Source organism: Vombatus ursinus, unplaced genomic scaffold (assembly GCF_900497805.2).
Source record: "Vombatus ursinus unplaced genomic scaffold, bare-nosed wombat genome assembly UNPS02014942.1, whole genome shotgun sequence".
Taxonomy (NCBI): Eukaryota; Metazoa; Chordata; class Mammalia; order Diprotodontia; family Vombatidae; genus Vombatus; species Vombatus ursinus.
Genome location: NW_020954720.1, coordinates 23,513,240 through 23,528,880, shown reverse-complemented (window position 1 = coordinate 23,528,880; position 15,641 = coordinate 23,513,240).

Below are 15,641 nucleotides of genomic sequence, written 5' to 3'. Positions count from 1 at the left end.
GATAGATAGATAGATAGATAGATAGATAGATAGATAGATAGATAGATAGATAGATAGATGATACAGGGTGAGTTGAAGATGAAGGGGTGATGTCTGGAAAATAAAATTAAGTGGTGGGAGAAGATTATACTGGGAGAAGGAGAAAGGGAGAAGTAGAATGAGGTAAAATATCTCACATGAAACTGACAAGAAAAGGCTTTTACAGTGGAGGGGAAATGGGGGAAGGTGAGAGGGAATGAGTGAATCTTATTCTTATAGGATTTGCCTTAAGGAAGGAATAACATACACAATGGGGTATGGAAATTTATCTTACTCTACAGAAAAATAAGGGGGGAAGGGGACAAGAGGGCAGGGGGTTGATAGAGGGGAGGGCAGATTGAAGGAACGGATAAACAAAAGCAAACACTTCTGAGGAGGGATAGGTTCAAAAGAGAGAATAGAATAAATGGGGGGTAGGATAGGATGAAGGGAAATATACTTAGTTTTTCACAACAGGACTACTATGGAAGTGTTTTGCATGACTACACATCTATATCCTGTATCAAGATGCTTGCCTTTTCAATGAGGGTGGGTGGGGAGTGTGGAAGAGAGAACATTTGTAACCCAAAGTTTTAAAAACACATGTTAAAAATAAAAAAAATGAAAAAAATGAAAAAAAAATCAACTCAGCTCAATTTAATGTTTCACAGCTCCCCACATATATGGTGTCTGGTACTGGTGACTGTCCTAATCCCATTCCTTAATTCTCTTTCCTTGTTCAGGCTGTTCAAACCTTGTTTTCCTCAGCACCAGAAATTCAGATCTTTATAGCACTGGTACTTCCATGTTGCTGCTCCTGGCAGGCTTTTACTCCTGAAGAGCTATGACCAAGGAGAGACTATTCAAAACTGAGCAACCTTCCCATATCTCTATGGTGCTCAAAAGAAGGAGGAGGGGCAGAGTGTAGGGTGGGTTTTGATCTAAACCTGTATTGTGTCCTTGGGTCTTCTGGTGTGGCCTATCAGGTAGCATAAGAGGTGGAGGACAGGTGATAAGTGAGCCCAGGGTCAGTGAGCATCTGCTTTTCTTTTTCTTTTTTAATTATTATTCTTTTGGATCCTAGGTGACATAGACCATTCAACGATAGCGTCCTTCCCCACCCAAGCACAACTTAATGATTATTTTGAGGTCCTCCTGGCTCAGAGTGAATGTAAATAGTATCTGTATTTCTTTTGACCAGCAACCCTGAGGGTCTTTCCCTCCCAGGTTGATTTTTTTTTAATTAAAGAGGCTGTTCCTTAATTCATTTCTTAAAGAGGCCTATTCACTGAATGGACTTTGCCTCACTCAAAGAGAGAACTTGAAAAGACCTTAGTTTAAAAAAGGCCAAGGTCTCCTACTGCATCCTATTCCATTTCCAGTCATCCTGACCCACATCTGGCCACTATACCCAAATGACTCTGGAGGAGAAAGTGAGGCTGGTGTCTTTGCTCAGTTCTCCCTCACTCAAATCAAATTCAATTGCAAGTCATGTTTTCATCTCCCTGATGTTATGGTTCTCTTCAAAAATGAAGGACTAACCATTACATAGACCATAGAAACAGCTGCCATTGTTTTATCTTTGTTCATGATGGAAAATGCTAACTACATCCAGAGAAAGAACTATGGAGTCTGCATGCAGATCAAAGCATACTGTTTTCACTGTTTTTGTTGTTGTTGTTGTTGTTTGTTTTTTTTTCTTTCTTTCTCTTGGTTTTTCCCTTTTGTTGTGATTCTTCTTTCATAACACGACTAATGTAGAAATATGTTTAACATGATTGTACATGTATAATCTACATCAGATTGCTTGCTGTCTTGAAAAGGGAGGGAGAAAATCTGGAATTCAAAATTTTACAAAAATGAATGTTGAAAACTAACTTTACATGTAATTGGTAACAATAAAAATAGAATGCTATTAAGGAAAAAACAAACAGACTTTCCCCTTCTCCATTTTGAGGTGATATTGCAGAGGTGACACTTAGATATTTCTGAAAATAAACTTGCTTCTCTAAAGCATGTGTTGCAACATTAATATGACATTTTCTAGTGTTCAATAATGCTTGACAGATGAGATAGAAAAATTATTTGGATCATGAAGTTTTTGTATAGTAATCAATTTCAAGTACAAGTTGGAAATTTTTCCTCTATTAAGTGATAAATTATTTAGATGGAAGTGAACATACTAAAAATCACCATGATTCATTTTGATAGAGAAATTTAAAATAATAAATTCTGTTTTATTTCTAATTAAGAACAATAAAAAGTCAATAGCATAACTAAGACAGTATAAGTAAAATAAAATTTAAAAACACCACAAGCAAAATAAGTAATAATATATTTACAGCTCTGCTTTATGAGTAACTTATTAAAAAAAGTATTAGGAAGATGAGTAAAAACAGGGCAAATACTTATGGTGTGGTGACAAAGAAGAAATATAGAGATAAAGAGGTTCTGAAACATGGAGAAAAATGCATACATGCATTGAAAGTGAAGTGAGGAGAATGATAGAAAGAGACAAGCATAAGAAAATTATTTTCTGAGGTGAGTATATTAATTGAAGGTAAAATGTTCATGACTTGCTACTCACCTCGGGTAGCATCAAAATTTACCTTTCTCTTTAAATGTCCATTTAAACTCTGATTAGGCATCCAAACCTTTCAGTACTTTCTTCTTGTATTGTCCTTCTATCATAAATTTTTAATCCCCAAGTTTCATACTGTTGTATAGTAATTATTACATTTTCAACTTAAATGATCTAAAATGTTTCATATTTGGAGAGTGTGGTATTCTTGGCCCATGCTTATTGTCCAAAAGAGTATTTGTTCAAGATATATGTACTGGTGGCTAATTCTCTTGTCTGTCTATTCAGAAGCATATCATAATTTGAATAATAAGCATTCTTCATCCATAAATATTTTGAGTGATCATGCATCTTACCTAGGAGGCTCTGCATTTCTCCAGAACTTGATATAATCAGTGCAGTGGCTTTTACAAGGGGGAATAGAGGTAAAATGCCACATCCTTTAGGGATTCTTTTTCCACTTAGTTTCTGTGATAGGCGTCTTCCATAATAGCTAGTCAGTGGAGACACATTTATCATCACCACCTCATATTGCAAGGCACTGTGCTGTGTTAGTGACAAAAATATAAGAAAAAAGAGACAGACCCTGCCCTTAAGGAGTTCATATTCTAATGAGTAAGGACAATATATAAAATGAAGCTTAAAGGCCAAGGGAAAAAAGAGCATGTGTTAATGCAGAAGTCAGCAGTCAAAAAGATAGCCAAGTATATCATGAAGGATAGCTGGTCTGGGCCTTTCCTTACAATGGCGATTCTGGGAAGAATTCACCAGTAGGAGAAGATAGTAGCAGGACAGAAGGATGCTCTGGGGTGAAAATGTCATAGGTATAGAGGAATGTTCGAGGGTAAGAATGATACTGGAATGAAGTATTATTCAAAGGCATGAAGGCCACAGGCACTATGGGATGTTGCTGGGTAAGAAGGCTGCTGGGCTACAGTGGCACAGTTCAGAGAGACAAACACACAGTTGGATTTAGAGATACGTTAGTGGCACATGGAGTCATGCTTAGTGATACTTAAACACTTTGATAATGATAAATGCCTCACAATTATATAGTGCTTTTAAGTTCACAAAATGCTTTACATATGTTACTTCATTTAATTCTTACAATAACCATGTGAAGTAAGTGCTATCCCCATTTTATAGATGAGGAAACTAAGTTGAATAGTTAATTCAATCAATTAACATTTATTAAGCACTTATTCTGTGCTGAAGATTTTTCTAAATGGGTTACTGTGCTAAGTGCTAAGGTTAAATGACTTGCCCTGGATCACATAGCCAGAGGATTTGAAGTACAATTCAAAACTGTCTTTCTTATGCCAAGTGCAGTGCTCAATTTAATAAACTACCTACTTTCATCTTTTGTCTTGATTGTTAGGCAAATGATTCAGAGGAAAACTATAAAAAATAATGGAATTAAAGTATCTCAGTATTGATAGGGCCTTAGATGTCATTTATTCTGCCCCACATATCTACAACTTCCCTAACAAGAGGGGTTGCTCATTATAGATGAACTTTTAGAGTACTCAGACCTTTTTAAAAGTGTTCTAATGACTGGTAATGAATAAGCCCTAAGAACTATAGTGAATGTACTTTGCAATGCCAGCTTTGGCTGATCATACATTTATTCCTTGTTCCTCTCTATTAGATCCATGATTTTATTGATGTGGGTCCTCCCTTCACTGATATGCATTACAACTTCTTTTTACCCTTCTATCCTATATGATCCTTACCTAGGTTTATCCATATTTCATCCTTAGACCATCTGCCCAACTTCTTAGTAGCATTTTCCTTTTTATTTTACTGCCTGAAGTTTATGAACATATTACTCAGTCTGCCTATATGTTGTCTTTCAATTTTAGATATGACCAACTCATTTTTCCTCTCTGCCATACACATCTTTGCTAATGTCTTTGATAGCACTAGAAATGTGCTACACACTACATACACCCAATATGTCTCACCATTGCCCTTTGAATTATTGTTCTTTTTTTTCTGATTTGTAGTCCTATAGCATCACCAAAATCTGACTGGTGTTAAAAAAAATGGGCTTTTACAACAGCAAGCAATTCCAAGTGCCATTTAGCTTGATTTTCTCCTATATAGGATATCTATTTCAGAAAGCAGTTGATGAAATCTTTCATTATATCTTTGTGGACATGTAAGAAAAATATGGGCTGTTAGAAAGAAGTATTTAGTGTGTTCTTAGGTGATAGATCAACCATAGTGAAAGCATGGTGTATTAGAATTTTGGATGTGGAGATAAGAAGACCAACTGACACTGAAAAGCTATGTCACCATGTGCAAATCATCTAAATTCTCTGGGCCTCATTTTCTCACCTGTTATATCAGGTGGGTTTACATTATAACCCTTAAGGTTCCTTCCAGCTCTAAATCTCAGATCCTATGATATTAGGGTCTGTCTCTTTATCAGTAAAATTGAGATAATGATATGACTCTCAGATGGTTTTTGTATTAGCTGTATATTATTTGTAAAATACTTTGTTAAGTATAATAAACTATATACATGTTATTGCTATATAAATATTATTATTAACTAATGAATCAATATAAATATTAGAAAAATACTGTGTGCTATGCCCTAGGGCTCTCTTCCTGAACTTTTCCTTTTTAATATCTTTTTCAACAACTTTCATGAAATCATAGAAAACACATCAAATTTATAGGTGATTAAAAATTAAAGATATTAGATTCATACTTTTTCCTCTTCATAACTAATTATCAGGGGAATTTTAGCAGCATTTGATATCACTGACAACCTCTCCTTACAAATATTTTCTGCTCCAAAGGCTTCCATAATGCTTCTCTTGGTTCTCCTACTAAGTGTTTGTCCACTTACTTTCATTTGCTTCCAGGATTATTCTCCTAGAGCCCAAGTATATTTATTCTATTAGTTTATCCTTGGCTTTCTCTCATATATTTCCATAGCTTTACTTTTCATCTCTAGGTATGATTAGTGCAAGTGATGAATCTTGTGAAGTGTTAGCATTATTCAAATTTACATTACCTAGTTCCACTGGTCTGGAATCAATTACCATAATTACCATAATTATAACTTCAGATAGTGAGAAATCAAATTAATACAACCAATTCATGAAATTCACAAGATTCATCACTTGCACTAATTGGAATCTAGCTTCAAATAACTACTAAACCTATATATCCAGTCCAAATTTCTCTTCTGATATACATTGTCACATCTTTATTTTCCTGCCAATGATTTCAAATGTGATGTTAAACTGAACACTTCAAATTCAATAGCTGAAAAACAAAATGCTACATCTATAGAACACATTCGGTCTTCATTATTCCTCCTTCCAGTTGCCATATTTCTATTTTGGCATCACAATCTTCCCCACCACCCAGACTCAAAACTTTAGAGTTTGATGTTTGACATGTATTTCACTTTTGCTTTAATCACCACATGCAGTTAGCTGCTAAGTCCATTTATTTCTACTTCTGTAATATTTCTCATACCTGATCTCTTCATTCTTCTATCACTTTCATTCATGATCCCATTACTTCTTGATTTGACTAATGAATAGTCTTTCAACTGCTCTCTGTGATGCCAAAGTAATCTTCCTAATATTTGGGTCTGACCATATCACTCTTCTGCTCAAAAGCCATGAATGGTTTCTTAATCACTATTACTTCAATGTGGCAAGTAGTCTCCAATGTTGTGAGCAAGGGATCTATAATTGGCCCTGGGCTAGTTATCTTGTGTATTAAAGATAATAAAATGTGATCTCCTCAAAAACATGAACTATTATTTTCTTTCCTTTATCTCCATACCACTTAGCACAGTACTTAGTACCTAGTAATACTTAATAAATACTTCTTGACTGACTTGAGTAAAGACCCAGATAACTTGCTTATCAAATTTGTAGAAAGATGGAAGGTTTACCTAACATCTTAGATGACAGAGTCATCCCAAAAGGTCTTAGGATTCTGGAATAGTGTGTTAAATCTAATAAGAAAAAATTACAATAAGGATAAATGTAAGTCAAGTATTTAGGTTTAACAAGTAAACATTACTATTATAATAGAAAGGAGACATGATTAGTTATTCCACAATTAGTCTGGGGACAGAAGATCTACTGGCTTTAGTGGACTGCAAACATAATTATTAATTAAGAAGGTGATATAGTAAGCAAATAAGGTAATGAGAATTTGGATTAAACTAAGACAAGTATAGTTCCCAAGGATAAGGAGGTCATAGATCCTCTGTACTCTGCCCCTGTCAAACCACATCTGGAATACTGTGTTCTCTCCAGGTCCCACAGTTTAAGGAGGGCACTGATAAACTGGTATGTTCTGAAGATGGCAACTAAGATGGTGAAGAGCATGGGACCTGTGTCATATAGGGATGAATGGAAGGAACTGGTGATCTTAATTCTGAAGATGACTCAGTAGGGACATAGTAGATTTTTGTTTTGTTTTGTTTTGCTTTTTTTTTGTTTTTAGTATTTGAAGGGCAGTCATGTGAAGAAGGATTAGGTTTGTTATTTGAACCAGATGGAAGAGCAATAATTAGTGGGTGGATATTTCAAAAAGAAAGTTTAGGTTTGATTTAAGGAAAAACTTTCTAGGAATGTAGAGTTCTGGAGAAGCAGAATGTCCTACCTCAAGAGCTTCTGTAATCCTTATACTTAGATGTCTTCAAGATGAAGTGGCATGGACACTTATAAGGCATGTTATAGTGGTGATTCCATTAGGGTATAAGCTTGACTAAATGGTTATTAAGGTTCTTTCCAGATCAAATTCTGTGATTCTGAAACTAGACAAAAATATAAACTCTTTGGTCTAGCCTTTACAATCTCATGACAACTACACTTCTACCCATCTCATAAGGTTTATTCTAGGTAAATGGTGTACTACAGGATCTATTCCTTGGCTTTGGACTGATCTGGCCTATCCCTACACATTTATAACAAATCATTTCAAAATTCTCTTCCTTCAGTTCTACCTCCACCATGAATCATTCCCTGATCCACCTGAAAGTAATCTCACTATTCTTAAATTTTCCTGAGAATTGGTATAATATGTCACTTTGCCTAGTTGCAGTATATACACATATATGTTCTACCTCCCCCTATTAAATTGTAAGTCCTTTTAGGGCATTAATTGTGTTGTTTTCCATTTCTGTATCACTTAGGTTTATCTATTAAAGTACATTGAACATAATAGACAAAATGTGTGTTTTCGGAATGAATGAATGAATGACAGGATGGATGAATAAATGGACTAAAATGTTCAGAATGGATCACGTCTGGTATAGGAGTACTAAAGAATGTTTGCTATAAAAAGTGCAATTTTTCAGCTGAGAAGACTCAGATGGGTAGTGTTTGGATAGGAAGAGACTGTGAAGGGAGTAGAGATAGGATTATATTCCAGGTTAAGTGAAATACCTGAGCAAATGAAAAAGAGGTGAGGAAAGTTTAGAAAATGTAAAATAGCTTGATTTAACTTGAACAAAGGGTATATAAATTGCAGTAGTGTGTGATTACTAAGAATATTGGTTGATAACAGAAAACTGAGGGCCTTGAATAATTATCTGAGTTTGGAATGAATTTCTAGTAAATGAGGAACCATTATAATTAGATCAGAAGAAAAAGAATGCATGTAAAGAAGAAAATAAATCTTCAGAAAGAAAGACTATTTGCCCTTCATGGGTAAATTTAGGAGGCTGCTCTATAGAGGATAAATTCAGCAAGACACTTGTGGGGAAATTTATACTTGTACAGAGGTTGAATTGTTTGAATCTATTAGAAAATGAATGAAATTAGATCATTTGTCCATCTCAGGTATCAGTCTTCTGATTTTATTATAGCATAATAAATGCTCAGGTAAAGTGCAGTACCAATATCTTCTACTTGAAAATGTATATGTTAAGATCTATTTCTTATAATATGTATTTATTTTTGTTAGAGTCCACAAGACCCATCTTATACTGAACTCTACCCTAAATAAGTGTTTATATAATACATTGAGATTTGCAAAGCACTGTAATATGTTTTCTAATTTCATAAAATCACAGAATAATAGAGTTTGAGAGTTGAGAGGACGTTGGCCACCATCTTGTGCAACCTATGCACAAAAATCTCTCACCCCATCCATTGATATAGCTAATTGTCCAGCCTCCCCTTGATGATCTCCAAGAAGGAGGTCATCTTTTTTTTTGTAAACAGTATTTTAATTTTTCCCAATTACATGTAAATATAGTCCTCAACATTCATTTTATAAGATTTTGAGTTTCAATTTTCCCCCTCTTTCCTCCCATCCCCTCTTTCCAAGACAGCAAGCAATCTGATACAGGTTATACATGTACTTTCACATTAGTCATGTTGTGAAAGAAAAATAAAAACAAAAGAGAAAAACCATGAGAAAGAAAAAACAAAAAAAGTGAAAATAGTATACTTCAATCTGCATTCAGACTCCATCAGATCTTTCTCTGGATGTGGACAGCATTTTCCATCATGAGACTTTTGGAATTGCCTTGAATTATTGTATTTTCGAGGAGAGCTAAATCAATCATAGTTGATCATCACACAATGTTTCTGTTATTGTGCACAATGTTCTCCTGGTTCTCTTACTTCACCCATCTTCACAGGTGTTTCTGAAATTTATTCATTATTTCTTATAGCATAATTGCATTCCATTACATTAATATAGCGTGACTTATTTAGCCATTACCCAATTGATGTGAATTCCTTCAATTTCCAACTCTTTGCCATCCCAAAAAGAGCTGCTATAAATATTTCTGTACATGTAGGTCCTTTTCTATTTTTTATGATCTCTTCAAGATACAGACCTAGTAGTGCTGTTGCTGGATCAAAGAGTATGCAGTTTGATTGCTCTTTGGGCATAGGAGCTCAACACATTTTGAAGCATTCCATTTCACTTTTTATCAGATGAAATATTTAGAAAGTTTTGGTTATTATTTTTTTTTCCTGATATCAAAGTTAAATTTGCCTTTTCCAAATGCCAACCATTGTTCCTTGGTCTATCGTCTGTGGTCAAACAAGCCACATTAATCCCTCTTCTTTCAGATTTTCAAATACTTAAAGACAACTGTATTTTTCTTTCTGAGTCTTCTCTTCTTCAGGCTAAACATACTCAGTTCCTTTTACTGATATACATATGCCATGAACTAAAATACTGCTTTACCCTCTTTAGCCTTTTGCCCCTTTCTGGACATTTTCTAGCCTATCAATATCCTTCTTAAATTGTGTTGCCTAGAATTGACCAAAATACTTAAGATGAAGCCTGATAAGAACAGAGGTTGAGGAGACTATCACCTCCTTATTGCTGGAAGACATGATCCTCTTAATATAACCCCAAGATTGTTTTTTTTTATTGTTATTGTCATTTGCTGAAATATCACAATGCCAACTCATATAAAACTTAAAGCTCCCCAAAAGCTAAAAATCTATGTTTTTTCAGAACTATTATCTATATAAGCCTTATCCACTGTATATTTATAGGTTTTTTTGGGGGGGGGAGGTGAGTTCCTAGATGAAAACTTTACATTGATCCTTATTCAAATTTATCATAATAGATTTAGCCCAATGTTGAAGCTTGTAAAGATACTTCTATTTTCTGACTATTATCCAGTGTGTTGTGTCTTTCCCAATTTTGTGTTAATTCATGAGTATAATATCTGTGCCTTTATTCAAATTCTGGATAAAATAATAATAAATAGCAGTTATCCTTGGAGTTTTACACCTTCTTCCATGTTCACATGGAACTATTAGCAACTACTCTTTGAGACTGGTCATCCAACCAGACTCAAATCCATATCTGAATCCATCTACTTGTATTACAACCTTATCTATATATTTTCATTTTCTCTCACAGATATTTTATTATCATCTTCATTAAAACATTCCTGATTTTAAAGTTTAGAATCTTATCAAATAAATTACTGAATTTAGTTTGATTCAACCCATTCTTTTTTAAAAAATTTTTGAACCCATTCTGGATGAAGTCATAATGGCTCTTTTTAATTACTTTAATTACTTTTTAATTACTGTCTAGTTGTTTTAAAACTACCCCTTTAATATCCTGTCCCAGCAGTTTCAAAGTCATTGAAGCAATCTCTCTGCTCTATGGTTTACACACTTTGTTTTTCTCTGTGTGTCTCTTTCACTGTGACATCCACCCCACTCCAATCTTGTGGTGCCTTTCTATTTTCCATTATCTTTCAAATATCACTCACAGAGCCTCACTAACCACATTTACCAGTTCTCTTAGGACCTGAAACATAGAGGTCAATTGCATTAAATTAATCAAATAACTCTAAGTATTCTCTTAATTGTATAAAAGACAAAATCCCTACTTTTCATTTTTTTGTTCAATTTATCCTCACCAAAACCCTATGAGGTGTATGCTATAATTACATCCATTATGCACATGAGGACTGGGACTGACAGTGGTTAAATTACTTCCACAGGATCTTGTAACAGGGTCAAGCATAGGACTTGAACTCAAGTATTCCTGGCTACAATTTCAACCATCTTATCTGCTATGAATAGCTGCTTCTCTCTCCTCCATGGATCAATGAAGCTATATTTCTCTATACATCTGAAGAAGGTCATATTATGTCAATCATTGTGGAATGATTGATAAGCTTTAAACATTTTATTTCTTATCTGTTTAAATTAGAAATTTATAAAAGTGCTATATTTCATCAATTTTCTAACCTTTTTTGTTTTGAAAAAATGTTCTTTTGATTAAACAAGCATAGGTGGATTAATTAAACCACCAATTTACATCAAGGTGCCAAAATAATTAGTCTAAGGGATGAGTGCATGTGACTTAGTGAAGTACATTGTTTGAAAAACACAAAAATCACCATGTACCTCTTTCTATTCATAAACTTCCATTTCCATCTGGTATTATAAACTCTGAAAATCAGTAGCAATAAGAATTATTTATATAGTCACAGCTCAAAATCATCCTTAATATCTTGACAATGTTCTGCCTTCAACACTTCTTCATAATTATCCAATTTTATATACTAAAGACATGGCTTCATCATTCTGTCTGCTCCAAGGTTTCCTTGTCTAGCCAGCAATTTCACAGGATCTGGGCTGTTAAATACCAAAGTAATCAGTCCATTAAACTGTGGATATATTTGTCATATTTTTAATTCTATAAATTTTCTAATGCTCTCACAATGACACTATGGTACAAAAACAATTATTATTCTTTAAATAAGGTTTAATTCAAACAATTTGATACCTAACAACAAATTATGAAACAAATTGAGGAACAAAAAAAAGCATTAGTCTTCTCCTCCAAGACAAGAATAATTGTCTATTTCTCTAATAATACAAAATTCACAAAGAGAAACTAGGTACCAAAACCAGACATATTGGTCACATAGGTTTTTTTGTGATGGTAATCTCAGTGTACTCTGAATGGATTCCATCCAAAACACTTTTAAAACATATTTTCTCTTTGCCACCATGACAAAGAAAGTCTTTGTAATCTTATGCCAACACATACTGCATTGAATCATATCCTTTAAAACTACACAATATAAAAAGATCCCTAAATATTGTCACATGGGGGTAGTCTACCCAGAAGAATTGGCTGCTCAAGACTCTTGTACTTAAAGGCTATTAGTAGGATCATCATATATTCAGGTACCTCCTACAAACATAGGTCCTGTCTTTTCTTGGCTTGCCTGTTCTGTCTTGTCCTATCTTGTTATCCACTTACAAAATAAGTTTATTAGCTTATTAAGTATTGTGGTTGTGAATGAGTATAGGGCTTTTAAATTATAACCAAGCTCCACAATGTATTTAACCCAGGAGTTCACATTAGAGCTCACACATGGTGCACTCTTGCTTTAAAATGAATTCATTAGACCTCCTCAGGCAGTATGTCTCAATCATACTCATAGATCATAGAACTGGTAGAGACCTTTGAAGATGGAGATTTGCTGAATCTGGCTTGTGTTAGTTAAAGAGAGCTGATTGTTAAATTTTCAGTGAGTATTTATATCCTAGGAATCATTAAACACTACAAATTAAGGCTTGATTGATTGTTTTGTTGATTGTAAAGTTTAAGAAAATGAGGGGGAAAATGTCCACAATGTAGATTAAACTTAAAAGTGTTTTTGTATATACATTTTTGGAGAGATAATTGTTAACTATTTAGCAGTACCTATCTCCTTAGAAGTCACATAGTCTACTTCTGAACTGAGGTTATATGTGAGGAAACAAGCTACTATATATGGCTCACTATATCTAGCCAGTCCTAGCCACACCATATTGGAATTCCTGGACACATTTTGGCACGTTTATTCTACTAGCTCTGGAAACATAATCAAATCAAAACTTTCATTGCTATTCAAAAAGGTAATCTGTCCTATGGCTTCAAAGATTATTCCTGTGATTTTCAAAATTAAAAAAAAAAGACTAAGATGGGTTGTCAAGATTCATTTTCCCAGTATTTTGCTCCATTTTTTGTATATAGTATGTGCTTAATTAATGATTGTTTATTGGTGTATTAAGACCCAAAGTCTCCAAGATAATAAGGGAAAGTACCAGGTAGAAAAACATCTATTACAACTATTACAGTTTAACGTCATAGATTAGCACAAATTTATATGAATTCAATTACAAAGGTCTTTATAAAACAAAGTGACTTAATAGAGGAATGTTCATTGTTGAACTAAGCCAATATAATTAAAATAACAATTGTGCATGAATTGATGGAAGTCTATGTCAAAACCTACCAAGCTTCACTAAATAGCAACAAATTTGATTTGGAGTAATGAAAGGTATAGTAAGTTTAAGGAAAATAATAAGGTCTGGTGCTGAAGGAGAAAAAAAACACTACTAAATAAAGGGAAAATATAATTTCAAGACAATATACTTTTTTTAGAAAGAATTAAACTGTTTTCAAAATATAAATTGTGGTAAAGGAGACATCCACATCCAGACATTCAATAAGAACTAATGAGAAAACTGAAACATAGTTTGATACACACACACACACACACACACACACACACACACACACACACACACATCCCCACTGGTTTAGACAAGTACTTATCCACATTAAATTAAAAACAGATATGCAAAATGAATATTTAAATGACAGCATTTTTAATGGGGGGAAAAAAAGAAGACAATACCATTCACAACTTTGGCCAGTAGAGAATTTTTAACCAAAAAATGGATAAAGATAATATCAAAGGATTAAAAAAACACTCACATTACATTTAATTACTAGGTTTTTGGGAACAAAATCAATACATCCAAAATATGGAAAATTGCTAATTAAATGTTATCCTCAAATTTTAATGATAAAAATCTAATATATTATATCCCACTATATGCATACACCGAAAACTTATATATCCATTCCAAAGTGAAAAAAAAATCTGCTGTTTCAGTTCTTTGCTACTAAAAGATGGATGCCATTAATGTTTCAAAATATATAGGTCTTTTCTTTTTATCATTATCATTTTGGGGTGAGAGTAGGTATTATTATCCCTAAATTACAAAATAGTATAGTGAAATAAATGTATGGAGACTGACTTGCTAAAAATAACATAACTAGTAAGTAAAAGATCTGTGACTGAAGTCTATCTTCTTCTGATTTTTAGTCCACTAATCTTTGAATTACACTTTACTGCCTTAGCGATTGACAGAATTATTACCCTAGCACCACTATTCTGATTGGCAGTTGCCTCAGGGAGCTGCTACATCCAGGCCTGATACCACTGCTCCTTCATTTCACTCTCAAAATATCTCAGGCCATCTCCTCATCATGCTACAGAATACTGTACACCTTCTCTTTCCCCTTTTTCTCCATCACACAAATGCCTTCCTTTTCACTTCTGGACCAGTCATTAATTCAACTCTCTCTTTACTTCTAGAGATGGGTGTATTGATCTACTTGCTTGAAATTCCATTCACCTACCTGTAACTTTTCAAGTACATAAACATATACCAATGGCCTAAATGCACTGCCTCTATTAAAATGCAAACTTGTTGATGACAGGTACTTTTAATTTTATTATATTTGTATTTTCAGCACTTACCACAGTGCTTGACATGATAGTAAGTGCTTAATAAATTCCTTTTTTATTCATTCATTTATCTTTCTCTCTCCAGTATTAGAAAGTATCAGAGTTCTCTTTTCATCACTCCAATGCAACCAGTATCATGTCATACCTATTACTTAGGGGTCTTAAAACAGTAATGCTATTAGTAATTGTAGGATGGATTTTAAAAATCAGATATTGGTTTTGTAATTTACTTTCTTTGACATTTTATTAATTGAGGTATACAATATACTAGGAACTTAAACCAAGAAATATTTGGATGGGAGGAAGATTGGAAAAAGAAGTAAAGGAGAAACACAGTTTGGTAGAAGTAGAAGAGATCTTAGTGCTCCTCTAATAAAATTCTGTTATTTTACAGGTAAATAAAGTGAGGAATATAAAGTATCTAACCCAAGGTCACACAATGACACACGAGGTCCCAGTACAATGAATACTCTTTCCAAAATATATTTATTGAAGATAGTTGGCTACACATGTTGACATATTCTTCCAAATCGGCAGTATACTGAGCAAAACAAAACAAAACACAAACAAAAATATCTCATACACTTCCAGACAGTGTCTTAGGCCAGAAGAAATACAACTCAATGGAAATAATGTTGGATTTTTAATAGAAAAGTTGGGTTCAGATTATGCAGACACCTATTTTGTATATATCCAAGATCACATACAAAATAATTGAATACATAACTTCTTTAGTACTCAGTTACTGCAATTGTGAAATGAGAATTTGGACAAGATGGCCTGTGAGGTGCCTTTAACATGCACATCTATGTATTTCCTGTATTATGCTGAGCCATGATTGTCCTCAAAGGCTTTAGTTCTATCTACTTAGAAAGGGAAGCTAGAGAACTATGAGAAAATTAACCTCCACCTCTATCTATCCATCCATCCATCCATCCATCCATCCATCCATCCATCCATCCATCCATC